Here is a 16,273-nt window from a genome sequence, read left to right on the forward strand (position 1 = left end):
AGACTGGGAACTTGATGATGTATGCTTCAAAATGGCATCAACAAAACTTTAATAAAAATATATAATTCAATGCAACTAGGCCACACAAATGAGACAGTCCCATTGCTGTTTGTTGACAAGATAGTAATAACACTGCCATATTGGCTTCAGTGTCCTTGATCTCAGGAAGAGAAAATCTCTCAGGGTCCTGATCCTGACTATATTTCCATGATCTCTGCCAATACAGTTGGACTGTTGGTGATGCACACATGGTTAAATAGACATCCCACCCCCATTTTCTAAGTTCAGACATAAACAATGACCATTGATAATTTGGCAGTACCCAACAAACCTCATTGTGTCCCAGACTATGTACGTACCATTTGTGAGACATACGGTTTCGCATTCCTTAGGTAAGTATTTCTTAAAATCCCAATCCTGTGTTGATTGTTCTATCTTCTGAGCCTTTAGGATTACTATACTTTAATCTTCCTCTCCCATTTAAATGATAAACCCATCAAAAAGAAGAAAATAAGAAAATAAAATAAATCACTGTCGGGATAATGTTGTCTGGCTGTCAGAGTCATGTTTCTGTTACTAATGGTGACATATAATGGAGCTAAACAAAAATAGTCATTAAAGTGAAATTTGAAAAATTAGTTTTTATTTGAATAGATAATTAAAGACAATTATCATATTTTGACCTAACTTGTTTCAATGAGTCTTGTGGTATAGCATCAAAGCCATGGGATAAATCAGAGTCTGACTGTGGTGGCCTCAAGAGATTTTCATAGTTTTGTGCCTAGCAGAGCTGTTCAATGATGTGATTGTTGAACGTTCTGGATATTGCCTCAAAAGTGTTCTTCTCATCCCAATCTTTGGATTCTCTCTTCCAATTTTCCCTCTCCTTGCTATTATCCTCCTTTACATTCAGTTTACCTCTAAATGCTGTGGTTTTCAGCCCTTGAATGTGTGATGGCAGACACTTTTCTCCACATTTGGGTTGGACTCTTGGAAGGAGAAAAAAGGGGATGCAGGCACAATGTATATCAGACTAAGTTTGGGTCTTGACTTGCGCCTAGTGTGCCCTTTGCCCACAGCATTTTCAGAGTCTGCGAATTTGAATTAATAGAAATGTTCCTCCATGTCGCCTGGTGTTCCTGAAATTGCAGTGTCTATTGGGGTACTGAGCCACATGGACAAGAATTAAACCAGACTCAATTCTTGGTGTATCTTGAACTACTAAAATTTGTCTGATGTAGAAAATGCACAGCTCTTTTAGGAAGATTGGTCCAACTTTTTGACCCAGCAACAATTAGAATATAGTTTCAAGTCAGGATGCTTTATGGCTTAGAAGGGAATTTAAAAATGATGGTGTTCCATGTGTCTGCTACCCATGTCTTTCAAAGCGGTAGAGGTTATAGCTTGGGAAGGTGGTTTCAAAGGAGGCTTGATAAATTGGTGTGTTGCGTATTATATAAAGTACCTATTCCTGCCATTATGTATTGATGGTAGAGGGACTGAATGTTGAACGTGGTGAATTTGGCAGGATCAAATGGGCTACTTTGCTCTGGATGGTGTTGATTTTAATAAGGATTGTTGTTTATCTGAATGAATGCACTCATTCAGATAATCAACAATCCTTATTAAAATCAACACCATCCAGAGCAAAGTAGCCCATTTGATCCTGCCAAATTCACCACGTTCAACATTCAGTCCCTCTACCATCGATACATAATGGCAGGAATAGGTACTTTATATAATACGCAACACACCAATTTATCAAGCCTCCTTTGAAACCACCTTCCCAAGCTATAATCTCTACCGCTTTGAAAGACATGGGTAGCAGACACATGGAACACCATCATTTTTAAATTCCCTTCTAAGCCATAAAGCATCCTGACTTGAAACTATATTCTAATTGTTGCTGGGTCAAAAAGTTGGACCAATCTTCCTAAAAGAGCTGTGCATTTTCTACATCAGACAAATTTTAGTAGTTCAAGATACACCAAGAATAGAGTCTGGTTTAATTCTTGTCCATGTGGCTCAGTACCCCAATAGACACTGCAATTTCAGGAACACTAGGCGACATGGAGGAACATTTCTATTAATTCAAATTCGCAGACTCTGAAAATGCTGTGGGCAAAGGGCACACTAGGCGCAAGTCAAGACCCAAACTTAGTCTGATATACAATGTGCCTGCATCCCCTTTTTTCTCCTTCCAAGAGTCCAACCCAAATGTGGAGAAAAGTGTCTGCCATCACACATTCAAGGGCTGAAAACCACAGCATTTAGAGGTAAACTGAATGTAAAGGAGGATAATAGCAAGGAGAGGGAAAATTGGAAGAGAGAATCCAAAGATTGGGATGAGAAGAACACTTTTGAGGCAATATCCAGAACGTTCAACAATCACATCATTGAACAGCTCTGCTAGGCACAAAACTATGAAAATCTCTTGAGGCCACCACAGTCAGACTCTGATTTATCCCATGGCTTTGATGCTATACCACAAGACTCATTGAAACAAGTTAGGTTAAAATATGATAATGGTCTTTAATTATCTATTCAAATAAAAACTAATTTTTCAAATTTCACTTTAATGACTATTTTTGTTTAGCTCCATTATATGTCACCATTAGTAACAGAAACATGACTCTGACAGCCAGACAACATTATCCCGACAGTGATTTATTTTATTTTCTTATTTTCTTCTTTTTGATGGGTTTATCATTTAAATGGGAGAGGAAGATTAAAGTATAGTAATCCTAAAGGCTCAGAAGATAGAACAATCAACACAGGATTGGGATTTTAAGAAATACTTACCTAAGGAATGCGAAACTGTATGTCTCACAAATGGTACGTACATAGTCTGGGACACAATGAGGTTTGTTGGGTACTGCCAAATTATCAATGGTCATTGTTTATGTCTGAACTTAGAAAATGGGGGTGGGATGTCTATTTAACCATGTGTGCATCACCAACAGTCCAACTGTATTGGCAGAGATCATGGAAATATAGCCAGAATCAGGACCCTGAGAGATTTTCTCTTCCTGAGATCAAGGACACTGAAGCCAATATGGCAGTGTTATTACTATCTTGTCAACAAACAGCAATGGGACTGTCTCATTTGTGTGGCCTAGTTGCATTGAATTATATATTTTTATTAAAGTTTTGTTGATGCCATTTTGAAGCATACATCATCAAGTTCCCAGTCTGACAGAAACTCCTATTAGGTCGCAGGACAATACACACAAGCTCTGACAATGTTAATTAGGTCAGTTTATCAGATTGTTGAAAAAAACACTATTTCTTAACAGTCCTGACTTGCCCTTTTTAAATGGTAATTGGGATGTGTGTTACTTACTGCAGAATTCTCAACCTCTCATCTATTATTATAGCTACAGTTTTGTCTTGCTGCTTGATCAGGAAAAGCTGACAGATGTCTTATTCTAAAAAATATTAATGGCCCAGATGGGTTTTTAAAACAATTGGACAGTGTTATGATCATCATTATTGGTACTAGGTATTAATAACAACAGTTCATTATTTAATTGTATTTAAATTCCTCCAGTCGCTATGATGAGATTAAACTTGTATCTATGAGTATTAGCTGGAGCCTTTGGTGAGTCCAGCAACATTGCACTAAACCACCAATCCTGAAAATCTGGTTTGATTGTGATATTCCCTTTGCAATCAAATGTTGCCAGCACTCACCATCTTGGCTCATACATCAAGCATATTTATTTGATGAAATAACAGTGGACAATTGGTACAACATTAGATCCAACAAGAAAATTGAATAAAAACGACTAAATGAGCAATATCAAGAAAATATGGAACAAAATCAAAATTTCAAGAGCAGCAAGATACAATTTTCAGTTATCTCAAAGGCTGATGTCTTGATTTCAATATTTATAAGGCATCCAGTCATCTTTCCTGTTACAAACATTAAGCATATCTAAGTGTCATAGAGAAAGCTTCCGCTGTACGAGGAATATATTTCAGATTTTTTGATGAGTAATGTATAGCAGATTGATATTACTGCTCTATGAAGGAATCTGGACAAAGCCTGATTAGCAGTGAGGATCAAGAGGCTGATGCAGGGAGAAGAAATGAGGACAAGGAAGAGAAGACAGATGACAGTGATTTGGAAGAAGCTAAGGTCCCAATGGAGAGAGTCAGTGCACTTCACAACCGAAAGAAGCTGTACACTGTCTAAATCTAGTGAGAAAAAAGAGTAAAGCAGTTTATATTAACAGATGTTCTTTCACAACTACATATTGTCTAGACTGTTTCACAGCCAGGGTAATATATTTCAAGGATAATCCGTTGTAATTTCAGACTACATGGCAGCAAGTCTGCCAGTTCCCACAGAAAATAATGTGATAAATAGTTAATTGTTGTGTAATGTTGATGGAGGGATCAACATAGTGATAAGAAAACTGGTGGGATTTCTGGTCAGGAATGCTATCCCACCAATCCCACCTCTTTCAAAATGTCAGAACAAAAGGGGTTGATGCTCAAAATGTTCTTGACGGGTGAAAAAAAAGCAAAGGAGACTGAGCAGAAGTGTGTTTTGCCTAAAATTGTGGCTGGCTGTCTTGAGTATCTTGCCTTCCCAAGTTCAGGAATTCTAACAGTGAAATGTCCTTGTAAAGCAACACAGTAATCTGACTTGATATTTAAATTACATATATAAATCTGTCTTTCCAAGTCACATAACAAAACCAGATTTAATGCATAAATTGTACTGCTTGAGATAGAATGAAACCTTGTTTCACATTGGTCATATATGGTTACATCATATGGTTAAATCATGTCAAATTAATTTCAGATTATTCCAACAATAAAGTGACACTAAAGTTTTAAATCATTATGCAGTTCTGTGACATTAACATTTCCATTACTCTGCATGGGTTTGCTTCCTTTTATTAGGCGTGTTCCTGCTTGTTCACTTTCTCTGCAGTTTCCATTGGAGGGTGAGACTGCTGTTTTAAAGATAGACACTGTTGATAGAGAAGCACAAACTGAGGGACAGACAGAGGAGCAAGGAATCTGGACCGGTGACCCTCTCCATCACAGGTAAGAGAGTTGTCCAGCAAAAACAACTAACTTGTTAGTAGATAGAGAACTTAAATATACATTTTTAAGCTTTCTTTCATGCAAAATAAAGACAAATTCCAGTACAAGCATAAAGGAAATAGGAGCAGGAGTCAATCGTGTGGCTGATCAGGTCTGCTCTAACATTGAACAATCATGGCTGATCATGGGCTTCAATTCCACCTTCCTGTCCACTCCCTATACCACTTAATTCCCTCAGAAGCCAAGCCTCTGTCTATCCCAGCCTTAAATACATTCAGTGCTGGAACATTCACATACTTCTGCAGTAGAGAATTCTGCAGATTCACAACTTTTGAGTAAAGTAATTTCTTTCATCTCAGTTGTTGTCCTAACACTATGTCCCTGTGTTTTAGATTTTCTGTCCAGGAAACAATTTCTCAGTGCCAACCCCATTAAGCCCCTTCAGAATCTTGTATGTCTCAAAGAGATCACCTCTCATTCTTCTAAATTCCAGAAAATATAGGCCCAATATACTCAGCAAGTTACAGTTATACAGTGAAGGTATCTCCCCCACTGAAGAAATATGAACTGCATAGAATTGCACAGGATGTATCCTTTACCCTATTCTTTACTCTATTGATTAAAGTTAAACTCTGGGCTGCATTTTACCAGAAAGCAGCTAAGTGTCAATTTCAAGAGTTCCGTGGCATGTTTCTCTCCATGACCTCAAGTGTGTTTCCTCATGCTATTCTCTGCAACTCATCTCGCCCAGCCCTGCTCTGCTGTGTTCGTCCTAACTTCCCAGCAGAAGTATTTGCCTGTTGCCCAGGATTCCCAGTACCACTGTTAAAGCCCAGCCACGTACTTAGTCAAGTGCCCCAGCTAGGAGTTGCCCTTCCCAGTGCATGTAGAGGAGCCGAGCCAAAAAGAAACAGTTCTGTGGACAAGTAACTGTCACAAATGACTCTTCATTGTAAATACAAAAGTACACTTATAAGTGTATTGCTGTTTAAAAACCAATCTACACAGGTTACATGTCCTTTGTTTCATCCCATCTTAGAACCCTATTTAGGAAGTGTTACTGTTTCCCCATTGCCCAGTTAACATAACATTGTCTTGTTCTCCTGGAAAGCCTTTAAATGGCTAAAAATATTCACATTTATTCAGCAACTGCAAAAGAGAAGAAAAAGCAAACAAAAGCTGTTTGTGCTACTGGGAACAGACAGAGGCTGCATGCTTTTCTAGCAGCAACAAAGTTACAGTTGCTGCAGCTAGCTCATACCTATTAGAACTGGATGTTAATTAAGTCTGATTTGGCCCTCTTGATTCTGCATTGCACTGAAATGCAGAAGGTGATGTTCCTCCCTGTTTGGGCTGTACTGCAAAGCAGCCCAGACCGATCCAGGCATCAGACTCTTCTCCAGCAGGCCTATCATCTGCTCCAGGATAGCCCTGGTCAAAGAATGGGTGACATTGTTCCTATGCTCAGCATTACTCATGGACCCATTAGATATGTTTGCAAAGGATAGGTCTTGTATCCAGTAAGCAACCTGTAAGGCATCAAGCCCTTGAAACAAAACAGGAACTTGAGAGTTTTCAAGAATATAAGCATCATGACAGCTCCTAGGGTTTCTGTCTTAGACTTCTAAGATGTAACACCGCATTATAAGAAGGATGTGGAAGCTTTGGAAAGGGTGCAGAGGAGATTTACTCGGATGTTGCCTGGTATGGAGGGAAGGTCTTTCGAGAAAAGGCTGAGGGACTTGAGGCTGTTTTCATTTGAGACAAGAAGGTTGAGAGGTGACTTAATTGAAACATATAAAATAATCAGAGGGTTAGATAGGGTGGATAGGGAGAGCCCTTTTCCTAGGATGGTGACAGCGAGCAGGAGGGGGCATAGCTTTAAATTGAGGGGTGAAAGATATAGGACAGATGTCAGAGGTAGTTTCTTTATTCAGAGAGTAGTAAGGGAATGGAACGCTTTGCCTGCAATGGTAGTAGATTCGCCAACTTTAGGTACATTTAAGTCATCATTGGATAAGCATATGGACGTACATGGAATAGTGTAGGTTAGATAGGCTTGAGATTGGTATGACAGGTCGGCACAACATCGAGGGCCGAAGGGCTTGTACTGTGCTGTAATGTTCTATGTTCTATAACCATCTGGTTTCACTTAAGTTTTGCCCAACCATCACCTTGACAGCCACCCAATCCTTCAGGTTGCAGACCCCACTCCAGAGGCTGGGTAGTCTAGTGACAATGCGCCAGAAAATCCTCAGCGTATAGCAACACTGTGCCTCATGTATCGTAAGAGAATGGAATTGAGGGTGATGGACTTCACGCCACTTGTAAATCCTGAAAGTGCGTTCAGCTGTAGCCTCTTCCCGTGGAGGCATACAGCATGTGCTGAAGATTACTGTTGGCTCTGAAGTTAGTGACATTGGTTGCTCTTCAGTTTTGTTTGCCTTTGCTGTGTAGCATCAACAGTAATAATTGCTATTGTCCACGCTTCCAATGAACATTGGGGGTAAATATAAGAAAAACGAAAAGATCCTCAGATATGTGAGCAGACAGCACTTTCATCACTCACAAATGATGGTGCAGCTTCTCCATGCTGTGGGATATAGAGAACTCTTGAGAAGGAGGGCCACGGAATGGTTGTACATTCACCTTTGACATAGGGACCTTATTCTGATGAATGTGTCACAATCCCTGTTGCATATGATTACTGGAGCCTTGTTCTTCCCACCCCTCCCCCCCACATTACGCAAGAAAGGCAGGATGTTAGCTGATACGTATAGTTCAATGTGAGACAAAATCAGCTGTGTGCCCTTGTGAAGCCTTTGTGATCTTGGATTGTCTTTGTGAACTGTGGCACTCAGCTGTCACTTGTGGATCACCTCTAATTTCTTCTCCTTCACAGAGATGACAATGCTCAATGTAAAGATTCTACATCCACTTTTGAGGAAGGGAATTCCTAAGACACTCAACCTTCTGAGAGATAATAGGCTTCCTCATCTCTGTTTTCAATAGGTGCCCCTTTATTCTTAAGGTATGACCCTAGACCTAGAATCTCCCACAAGAGGAAACTTCCTTTCAATATCCATCCAGTCAAGTCCTCTCAATGTGTTTCAGTTAATTCATCTCTGATTCCACTGAAGTCCAATGGTTACAAACTAGCCGTTGAGAGTTTTCTGTTCGGGCAATCTGTTCATTCCAGCTATTAGTTGAGTAAAACTTCTGTTGTTAATGCTTTGGAAGCAGTTTATTCTTTTGTAAGTATGATGGCCAGAACTGTACGCATTCCAGATGTGGCCTCACCAGTGCCCTGTGTAACTGAAACATTATCTCCCTACCCTTGCATTCAATTCCCCATGTAATAAATCATTACATTCTATTAGCTTTCATAATTAGTTGCTGTACATGCATGCTAGCCTTTTGCAATTCACTGGGACACCTAGACTCCTCTGCATCTCAGAGCTTTGCAATCTGTCACTAATTAGATGCTATGCTTTGTTTTATTCTTTCTGCCCAAATTTTAAATTTTGAACTTTCCTGTATGATATTCCATCTGCCAAATAGAGTACAATGTGAGAAAATGTGAAGGCAGGAAAAACAAACAAGCAGAGTACTACTTAAATGGTTAATGACTGCAGACTCAAAAGGTATGGAGGGTTTTAGGTGTTCTGATGCATAAGTCACAAAAAATATGTGGGTGTAATATGTAGTGAAGAATACTGCTAGAATACTAACCTTTGTTATGAAAGGAATTGAACACAAGAGTAAGGATGTTATGCATGGCATTGGTGAGACCACGCCTTGAATACTCTGTGCAGTTATTGTCTTTTTAAGTTAAGGAAGGATGTAAGTACATTGGAGATGGTTCAGAAGAAGTTGACTAGATTGATGAGCATGGACTGAGTGGGTTGACTTATGTGGAATAATTGATAGACTGGTCTTGTTACCACTGTAGTTTAGAACAGTGAGTGGTGACTTGACTGAAGTTTGTAAGATTCTGAACAGTCTTGACAAGATAGTCATGGAAGCGTGTTTACTGTTTTGGGTGAGTCCAGAATTAGGGGCACTGTTTAAAATTAGGGGGCATCCTTTTAGGTCAGAGATGAAGAGACTATTTTTTCTCTCAGAGGATTAGGTGACTTTGAAACTCCCTCCCAAAAAGTGGTGGAAGCAGGGTTATTGAATACTTATAAGGCCAAGGTAAATTGATTCTTCTTAGGCAAGGGAATCAAGAGTTATTGGCAATAGTTCGGAATGTGGAACTTGAAACACAACCAGATGAACTATAAATGGTGGAGCAGACTAGAGGAGCTGAATGGCCTATATCTGCTTCTGTTCATATATTCAAATATTTTCATTCCACATTATCTACTTCTGCTTCTAAGAATGTCTTCCAGAATCCTCCTGAAAGCTTCAAAAGTTATCCTAAAGTTGTTTGTCTTGTTATATTTGGCCCTCCTCTTGAAAGAAAATTAAACCTAATTGTGCAATGACCTCAAGTATTCAACCAGTGCTCCTAAACAGTTTTGGTAAATTGTGAAACAGTAAGCCTAATATATAAGGAAAAATACAAAAGGCTTAGCCTCTTAGTGTAGGACTTAATACAATTGGAATGCTGATCAAAAAATTAGATGTGACTGCTGTGTGCTCCATTTGTGAACTTCCTACTTTTCCAGTGATTAAATTTCATGACCATGTGTTAGGGAGTGCATGAATTGAATCTGCATCCAGTTCCTTGATCCATTTCCCATTTAAGCAAGACTCTGCAGCCAATGTGAGATCTTAAAATTTACCCCTTGGCCTCCAAAGTTTCACATTCAATTCCAAAGGCCATTATTACAAAGTTTTATTTTGTTATATTCATCATGGACATATAATTGACAGTATAAATGACCTGAATTTCCTTTAGCCTAGTTTCTAATATGCAAATGTTTATTTTAATTCAGATTTCTCTATGTGACATTGAGGAAATTTTATGGCCGTTTTGAGTAAGGACTGCCCTGTCAACTTATCTATCAACAAGAACACCTCCAAATACAGTTTATAAGGACCCAGAGAACAAGCAAAACAGAGAATCACGGAAATAGGTCAAAATAAGTACTGATTTATGTCATTCTATATAAAAAAGAGCATTCAGAGAAGTAGTTGAACGATCATGTAACCATTTTAAAGACAGCACTTTCCACCCCTTGCATAGCGATCACTGGTAATTGGTAGGCATCAGAGTCATTCTGAGGTGACTTGCTCAGCCTGGATTTTCTGAGAAGTGGCACTCTCATGCGGAGATTTTTTTTACACAGTGAAGGGTCTCTGTCTTTCTGACAGGGGATTCTGATCAGGGCCTCTTAAGAAATGTGCAGCAATACTTCCATTCTGACATGCCCCTCATAATGCAAAATTTTTAGGGAAGGCAAACCACGCCCCCTCTTTCAAGCAGTCAGCTGCCATATTCTGTAATCTAAAACTCCAGAATCACATACGTCCAATTGGAAAGCTGCTGTCAAATGGTAAGTATGTAAGGATGCAAAGAGGCTACAGTACCAGGTGAATGGGAAGTATGGTACCAAGCAAGTCTGGTGCCTACTACCCTGCTCTTGGCTAACTGACTGCCCCTTGAACTGACCTTTGAACTGATTTGAGTGACCTATTAAAAATATTGCAAACAGATCCACCCCTGTGTGTAGGCAAGATCAAATGTAACGATCATCAGAGCATTCTGTGTATCGCTCAGTATATAACTCTCCGCTGCTAACACCTTTGTAGCATCTCTGTCTCTCACACACACCCACACACTCTTACAATCATACACACTTTGGATTTTACAGAATCATACAATTTTACACAACAGGAGGAGGCCATCAACCCATAGTGTTTTTAGCAGCTCTTGAAAGAGTTACACAGCTAGTCCTTTTCTCCAGCCTGATCTTTGTATCTCTAAATTCATCGCTATCAAATATAAATCCAGCTCTCTTTTGAAACCTTGTATGGAATCCACCTCTACCACTCTGCCAGGTAGTGCATTCCAAACCCTAACAACTTGCTAAGTCAAGAGGTTTCTCCTTATCTCACTCCTAGCTCTCTTGCTGGCAGTTTAGAAATTGTGACCTCTATTTACTGACATACCATCTAGTGGAAACAGAATATCCTTCGTTACCCTCTCAAAATTGTTCATAATTCTGAATACCTCAGTAAGATCACCTCTTGATCTTCACTGCACCATGGAGAATAAGCCCAATTTCTTTAGTTTTTCCTTGTATCTAAAATCCATCATTCCTGGTATCATCCCTGTAAAACTCCTTTACGCTCTCTCCAGGGCTTTGACATCTGTTCTTAAATAAGGTGCCCAGAACTGAACACAACATTCCAAATGTGGTCTGACCAATGATTTGTAGCATCACTTCCTTTCTTTTATACTCTATACCTCTCCTTATAAACCCAAGGACCCTATAAACCATAAAATGTTTCAAGTTTCTTGCCACCTGCAGTGAATTATGTACATGAACCCCAAGGTCCCTCTGCTCATATTCCCATCAAACTTGTACTGTTCAGCCTGTATTGTCTCTTAATGTTTTTCTACGAAAATGCATTACCTTATGTTTAGCTACATTGGAAATCTTCTTTGAGGTATCTGCCTATTTGGCCAACTTGTCAATCTGAATACCTATCCATTATCCCTGTTTACTGTTGCCTGGGACTCAATAAATTTTCCAGCCATCATAGAATCACTACAATGTGGAAACAGGCTATTTGGTCCAACAAGTCCACAAGGATTATCCAAAGAGGGTCCCACCCAGACTCACTCCCCTACCCTATCCCTGCATTTTCCATGGTTAATCCACCTAACCTACACATCCCTGGACACTATGGGCAATTTAGCATGGCCAATCCACTAACCAGCCCGTCTTTGGACTGTGGGAGGAAACCGGAGTACCTGGAGGAAACCCACACAGTAATTTACCCTCAATTCTGTGGGCTTCTACTTTAGTAGTGTCTTATGTGGGACTTTATCAAATGCTCTCTGGAAGTCCATAAGCAACATACGTTGATATTCCCCTGTCTCTGTAATCTCTTCAAAAAATCATGAGGTTTGTCAGGCATCATTTACTTGTCATGGATCAATGCTGGTTGGCCCTTATTAACTGAAAATTTCAAGGTGTTTAGTTACCCCATTACTTGTCACATCTAACTTATTCATCTTTGTTTGTTCTGCAGTCTCATCTAATTGTACTATTATTTCTCATTCTGTTTTTCTCAATCCTCTATGCACCTCATTCCTAGTTTTAAAATTCATCTTGTCACCCAACTGTCATCTGAATTAGCTGAGACTCTCTCCCACTGCAACGATATTGGTCCTAGCCTTGATCAGATGCAATTCATTCATTTTGAATAAGTCTTCTGCCGCAGAACAGATCTCAATGTTCCTGGAATTGAAGCCTTTTTTCCTGTACAATGTTTCTCACTATGCATTTACTTGCCATATCCTCCTATTTCAAAAGGAGGGATGTGATGGTTTAAGAGAGGGATGCAGAAACAATTTACAAGAATGGTTTCAAGGATGAGAGACTTTTGTTTTGTGGCTATGTCGGAGAAGCTGGGATTTTTCTCATTAAAGAAAATTGGGAGGAGATTTTCAGTTTCTCAAAATCATGAGGAATCTGAACAGAGTAGATACTATTTATATTGGTGGAGTGTAGTAAACCAGATGACACAGATTTAAGGTGATAAATAAAAGAATTAGTTGTAACATGAGGAATAACTTCTTATGCAATAAGTAGTTAGGATTTTGTGAGATGTGGTGAAGACAGATTCGTGAATGGTTTTCCAAAACGATTTGGAAAAGCACCCGAAGAGAGAAAATTTTATAGGGCTAAAGGAAAGGGAAAGGGGCGAACTGAGTCATCCTTGCAGGAGCTCACAAGGACACAAGGACATCTTTCTGTGCGAACTATCCTGGGATTCTCTAATGCACATTTTGGGAGTAGTCCATCTGTTTTTTTTTAGCACCCTCTCTAACTCATTAACTCTGACTGCAGGATATCAACTCCCTTCACTCCATCTCATTGGTTCTGACGTAGACTACAACTTCTCCATTCTCTTGCAGAATATTCACCATCCTTTCATTGTTGTCCCTTGGGGCCAGCAAGGCAACACACCACACAAGTCTCATATCAGTTGTAATAGAATATCTTATCTGAATCAATGACTATTGAATCCCCAATGAGCACTAATCTCTTATGTATAATAACACCCATAAAACTTGAAGAAAATGATTAAAACAGAAAATCCTGCAAACAGAGTAGGCCAGCATCTGTGGAGAAGGAAACAGAGATGACATTTCAAGTTCAATCTTCGATGGAAATAAAAAATGATAAAAATGTGATGTGTTTGTCTTGCTGAAAAGAGGGTGGGAGGATCAGGTAGAAAAAAAGAAAATGTTAGGAGTGGTTAGAAGTTGGGAGAGATTAAATGACAAAGCTGTCATGGAATAACAGGCAAGGGGAGTGGTAATGCTTGTATAAAAGTGACAAGTCATTGGTCTAGAATAAGTGCTAATGGCAGAATAAAGGACAACTCTGAAAGCAAGACATGAAAACAAGATCTAGAATGATACTTAGCAAAAATAACACATATCAAAATGTAGGACAGAAGCCGTAGAATGCAATATTGAATCCAGTAGGGAGTAAAGTGCCTAATTGAAAGATGAGGTCCTCAAATTTGTGCTGGGCTTAGGATCATAGAATCATCTAGTACAGAATTCATTGGAAGATTGCAGTGGGCCAGGAATAAAGATGTGAGTATGATAACAACGTAGTGAAATAACATAGCAAATAACTGGAAGGTCAGGGCATGTTTGTGGACTGAGTGGAGGTGTTTTTGAAGGTAGTCACCTAGTTTGTGTTTGTAGGAATGTAAAGGATTACATTTTTAATTAATTTATGGGCTCTGAGCATCACTGGCTGAAACAACATATATCATCCATCACTTATTACCGGTTAACTAAGTGGCATGCAAGGCCATTTCAGAAATTATGAGTCAACCACATTGCTGTGGGTCTGAAGTTACATGTAAGCCAGACCGGAAAAGGATTTCAGATTTCCTTCCCTAAAGGACGTTAGTGACCCAGACGTGTTTTTAATGACAAACAACAGTGGTCATCATAGGAAAAAGCCGAACTCTTTTTTTTCCTTCACAGATGCTGCTAGACCTCCTGAGCTCTTCCTGCAACTTTGTTTTTGTTGTTGTTGTGGTCTTCTTAAGACTAGGTTTTAAATCCAGATTTTTAATGCCAGGTTGGGATTTGAAGCCATGTCCCCAAATACTAGTCTGGAACTCTGGATTACTAATCTAATGATATTCACTGCACCACAGTGAGCCATGAAAACAGTATACTAAATTGAAAGAAGTACTACTTGACTGGGAAGAAGTGTTTATGCCCTGCAGAGTGAGGATGGAGGAGGTAAAAAGGCAGGCGTTATACCTATAATGAATATATGGAAGGTGATAAAGAGTTAAGGGCTGGTAGAAAAGTTGACAAAGGTATTGAAGAGAGAACATAGAACAGTATAGCGCAGAACAAGCCCTTTGGCCCTTGATGTTGCGCTGACCTGTGAACTAGTCTAAGCCCATCCCCCTCCACTATCCCATCATCATCCATCTGCTTAACCAAGAATGGTCCCTTTGAAATACTAATGATGGCGACAAGGTGGGAGCAGATGTGTTTAGTGGTGTCATCATACTGGAAGTGGTGGAAATGGTAAAGGAAAATCTTCTTAATGTGGAGGATAGTGGGGTAAAAATTTAAGATAAGGGGAACCCTTTCTAGATTCTAGGAGGAAGGGAAAGAAGTGAGGGCAGGAGTCCAGAAAAAGTGTTGGACATGGCTGTGAGCTGTGTCAACCGTAGTACAGGGGAATCCTTGGTTGAGGAAAAGGGAAAACATGACAAAGTGCTGTTGTGGAAAATTGCATCGACAGAACAGAGGCGATGGAAATGAAGAAACTGGGAGAATGGGATGGAAAACTTGGAGAAATCAGAGTATGAGGAATTTTAGGAACTGTGGGATGTAGTGGGTTAATAATGAATATTAGTAGAAAGCCTAACTCCAGAAATGAAATGAGATAAATCAATGAAGGGAAAGGCAGTGTCAGAGATGGACCATGAGAATGTCAAAGAAGGGTGAACATTGGAAGAAAACCTGCTAAATGTTTTCAATGCTGGGCAAAAGCAAGAAGGAGCACCAATAAGCATTTTAACGTACGTGAAAAAGTGTTGGGGTAAAGAGTCTGAGTTGGACTGGAACAGGGAATACATACTTCCCATGAAAAGATGGGTAAAGCTGTGGCCCATTCAGTTGTCCATAGCAATGTTTATTTGGACAGAGTGAGACATGTTAAGGGGAAATTGTTCAATAAGAAAACAAGCTTAGCCAGATGGTGGAGGATGATGGCGGATGAGGACTGTAGGGTCCTCCACTGAAAGAAGAACCTGAGAGCTCTTAGAACACTCTGGCAAGGGGTAGAATTGTAGAGAGACATTGAACATCCATTCTGCAGAAGAGGCAATTAGGATTGGGGATCTAGAAATTGTTGAAATTACATAGGATGTTAGAAGAATCAAGAATATAGATGGGAAGAGTCTAGAGAGAGAAAAAATAAATTCAAGATAGGTTCAGTTAGTGAGGAACAGGCTGATGGGTTGATCAGGAGAATCCCGGTCAAGATTGTTGCACTGAATATAACATCCTGTGAGCTCAGTGCTATATTCTGATTGATTGAGTTTATGACACTAATTTAGGAATATCAGAGCATTGTAACTTAAGTAGACCATTCAGCCCCTCGAGCCTTCTTCGTCATTCACTTGGATCATGGATGGCCATCCATCTCAACGCTCAATATTCTGATATTTATATGTTGACAGATATGCCTGCCACTGGGCCTACACCTGAAATATTAAAAACATCAGAAGTGACCAAGAGTGACTTTGCAAAGTCAGCCTTGGAGTCTGTACTGACTAGGTAAGTTATGCCTTTGAACTACCCATTTCACTGTCGTTCTGCAAAAGTGATTTGTACTGGGATGCAGTTTCTGGTGATGCGTGTCCTCTAGTATCTCCTATGAGTGGATATTTTTCAGTTGTAAATCTAGACTGTAAGTACTGACAGGATATTTTCCAACAGTTGCAATTACAGATCAGGCCTCAGCTGCAGAAGCGTTTG

At 39.6% G+C, this 16,273-nt stretch overlaps 1 long non-coding RNA gene across 3 annotated transcripts in view; it reads left to right on the top strand.

The window, feature by feature from the left end:
* Window positions 1–16,273, top strand: part of LOC125459536 (uncharacterized) — a 48,960-nt gene that overhangs the window by 20,605 nt on the left and 12,082 nt on the right. For 2 of the 3 annotated variants that reach the window (XR_007249031.2, XR_007249032.2), the window contains exons 6-7: window positions 4,946–5,061; window positions 15,976–16,072. This is a non-coding gene — a long non-coding RNA (uncharacterized LOC125459536). Of the gene's footprint in view, window positions 1–4,914; window positions 5,062–15,975; window positions 16,073–16,273 lie in introns of all 3 variants that reach the window. The other variant, XR_007249033.2, reaches the window with a different exon arrangement.

Source organism: Stegostoma tigrinum, chromosome 17, assembly GCF_030684315.1.
Source record: "Stegostoma tigrinum isolate sSteTig4 chromosome 17, sSteTig4.hap1, whole genome shotgun sequence".
NCBI classification, from domain to species: Eukaryota; Metazoa; Chordata; class Chondrichthyes; order Orectolobiformes; family Stegostomatidae; genus Stegostoma; species Stegostoma tigrinum.